Source organism: Eulemur rufifrons, chromosome 6, assembly GCF_041146395.1.
Source record: "Eulemur rufifrons isolate Redbay chromosome 6, OSU_ERuf_1, whole genome shotgun sequence".
NCBI classification, from domain to species: Eukaryota; Metazoa; Chordata; class Mammalia; order Primates; family Lemuridae; genus Eulemur; species Eulemur rufifrons.
In genome coordinates, this window is record NC_090988.1 from 67,623,408 (window position 1) to 67,627,125 (window position 3,718).

Here is a 3,718-nt window from a genome sequence, read left to right on the forward strand (position 1 = left end):
GCTCATAGCAGCACTATTCACAATAGCCCAAAAGTGGAAATAATCATCAATGGATAAATGGATAAGCAATCTGTGGCATATACATACGATGGAATACTATTTGGCCTTCAAGAATGAAGTATTAATACATGCTACAACATGAATGGACCTGGAAAGTGTTACACTATGTGAATGAAGCCAGAAAGAAAAGATTTCATATTGAGTGATTCCATTTGTATGAAATATCCAGAATAGGTAAATTTGTAGAAACAGAATGCAGTGCAGTGGTTGCCAAGGGCAAGGTGTGGAAGAGTGGAAGAATGTGTAATTTCTTTAAGGGGCAAGGAGCTTTACTCTGGAGTGATGGAAATATTTTGGAACTAGATAAAGGTATTGGTTGCACAACATCGTGAATCTACTAAATGCTCCTAAAGTGTTCACTTTAAAATGATCGATTTTAGGTTGTGTGAATTTCACCTGAACAAACAAAAGTAAACTTGAGCTTCCTGCCCTCCAAGTCCTCCTTCTGTCCTGCATGTGCTTCTCTCTCATCTCCTTCATCCCATCAATTAGCAAATTTGGTCTCCTCTATCTCCAGTAAATACTTGAATTCATCTATTCCTCTCTGTCTCCTCTGCCACTGTGCTAGTCCAATCCACCACCCTCTCTTCTCTGAAATACCACAATTATTATATCTCCTCACTGGTTTCCCTTTTCTACTCCTTCTGTCCATTCTCATTTTTTAAAATATGCCAAAAACTGGCTGGACATGGTGACATGCACCTGTAGTCCAAGCTACTTGGGAGGCAGAGGCAGGAAGATTGCTTGAGCCCAGGAGTTTGAGGCTGCAGTGAGCCATGATCCTGCCACTGCACTCCTGCCTGGGCTACAGAGCAAGATCCTGTCTCTAAAAAAAATAAATTGATAAAATAAATAAATTAAAAATAAAAATATGCCAAAATTTTTTGTGCAACTACACAATTTCTGCCATACTTTAAAAATGCAAATGCAATCATGAACCTACTACTCTAATTAAAATCATGCACTGACTTCCTGTATTATTCATAGAATGAAGTTTAAAACCCTTTCCATGATCTGTAAAAGCCCCATATCTGGCCTGTATGCACCTCTCTGGCCTCTTATCCTATCACCCTCCCATTCTTCACTGCATTTCCTTGTACTGCTCTGTGTTATAGTCCTCTAATCCAAGCCTCTTCCCACCCCAGGGCCTTCTCACATGCCTGAAGATCCCTACCCACACACCCAGCTCTCCTTCTTCCCCTGGTTAACTCCTTTCTCATCCTTTAGGTTTTCACTTAGGGTCAATTTCTTCCCTGAAGTAAGACTACCTCCCAGTCTAACTAATCACCCTTCTTACTGCAAGAGAGCTATTAAATATAGTTTTCCCATGAGCCCAGGAAGAAGATGAAAACCAAATATGGAGAGCCCATATAGTCTTTACTGTAGGGTACAAAGCTCTATATATGTGTGCCCTTAGAGTACAGGAATTAAGAGCACGAACTGTGGAGTCAAATGCAGTACTGCCATTTTCTTAGCTGTATGACTTCAGGAAAGTTATTTAACTTTTCCATGCCTTAGTTTCTCTATCTATAAAACACCTGTCTCATAGGATTGTTATGAGGATTAAATGAGTTCATACTTATAAAGCGTTTAGAATAATGCTTGGCACATAGTAAGTACTAGCTTTGGTAAAGAAATAAAACAAATATATAAAATCAATGTTGTAAAACATTGTTATTCACATCCTCTATATCTACTAATTTTTTTCTTTTTACTTAGCTTGTCCTTTTCTGAGAGATGAGTTTAAGTTTTCTATAATTTTTAAAAAAATTCTCCTGGTATTTCTAACAAAATGTGCTTAATGTTTAGTTGCTTTATTGTTTGTTATTTTAAAGCTTATGACGATTACTTCTTACTGGTTGTAACACTTATAGTTATAAAATAGCCTAAGTGGCCCTTAATGTTTATTCTCTTGAATTCTATTCTGTTTTGCAATTCCTGCTTTCTATTTTGTTATCATTTACCTAATTTTCTTTATCCATGCCTTTATTGTGTGTTGTTTTAGGTTTGTCTCTTATAAAAACATAAAACTTGATTTTTGTCTCTTAACAGAATATTTATCTTTTAATATGGCATTTAACCCATTCATACCATGGATTTATTGAGTCTTAAAATGTATTTTGATTTCTTTCTTTTTCTTTCCCAACCTTACCCTTGCTGACTTGATCAAATTTTCTCTGGTCCTTTTTTTTTTAATCTAGTGGTTTAGAAATTCTACATTTTTTCCTATTTCAATAATGATTATCTTTGAATGATTATTGAACATATTTAAATGTATATATTCCTATCAATGCCAAGGTTAGTCAGTATCTATAACCTACCTCTCTAACAGGACAAGGCATTTGAAATGTTATTTCTTTTCCTTTGCCCACTTCACCACAAACCTCCCAATGTCTCATTCATTCATTAAATAAATATTTACTGAGCCACAACTATGTGTTAAAACCATCTATAATTTTATTTACACATTGATAGTATATATTAATATTTAACAGTTGCATCAAATGTCACATTATTAGTGATTATTTGATCTTAACTAACAATTTCCCTGGTTTACTGGTTCACTAAAGAGGACATTACTATTTTTGTTTGTTTGTTTGTTTTTGAGACACGGTCTCGCTCTTTTGCTCAAGCTGGAGTGCAATAGCATGATCATAGCTCACTGTAACCTTGAATTTCATGGCTCAAGTGATCCTCCTGCCTCATCGTCCAGAGAAGCTAGGACGACAGGCACATGCCACCACGCCTAGCTAATTTTTGAATTTTTTTTTTTTTAGAGATGGGGTCTTGCTATGTTGCCCAGGCTGGTCTCAAATTTCCTTTCTATTCCTTTTCCTTATTATGCTTCAATAAATTTTAGTAAAATAGAATATGGCCACAGGATGAACATTTATTTTACTACATGTTTTAACCCCAAATCCTCACATAAATATCTTACTAAAGTTTGAAAAGTAACGCTGGCATTCAGATCTGTTCAATTATTTAAAAGTAAAAACAAATTATGTAACCAAAACGTATATACCCCCATAATATTCTGAAATAAATTTTTTAAAAAGTTGTAGTCCCAAGATGTTATACTTCTAAGATAGGAAATGTCATGTTGAAATTTTAGTGTTGAGTCATTTAAAAAATACATCAAATGTGAGTTTATAGTGTATGGAGAGTATAGAGAAGAACCTTCTCTTTTTTTGTGCAGTGAGGCACAAAAAGCAAAGTGTAGTCTTGCCACACAGTATGCACTTCTCAGGAAGAACCATTCTTTGCAAAATTATTCTCAGGTTGATCTGTAGAGAGTCTAATACCATGTTATACACAAATTGAAGAGTTTAAAATACATGCTAATTGTCTTATAACTAAAGATTTAGGTAAAAGGAATAATTGTTTTGAACACTACACTGTGATTTATGTGTATGGCTAAGGAAAAAATCCTTTCAGAGGAGGAAAAAAAGTCTTTTCAGGAAAAAAAGTAGGCCCAAAGTAAAAGTTGTGCTTATTATTCTTCAGCTATATAATGTGTACATGCAGCAAACTGAGGGGTTTTTTTTTTCTGATAACAATCTCTTAAGTTTATATAGTGCTTTACATTTTACAAAGTACCTTTATTTGTATTGTTTACTTTGGTCCTTAGAGTAACTGAGACTCAGAGGGTTCAGTGATT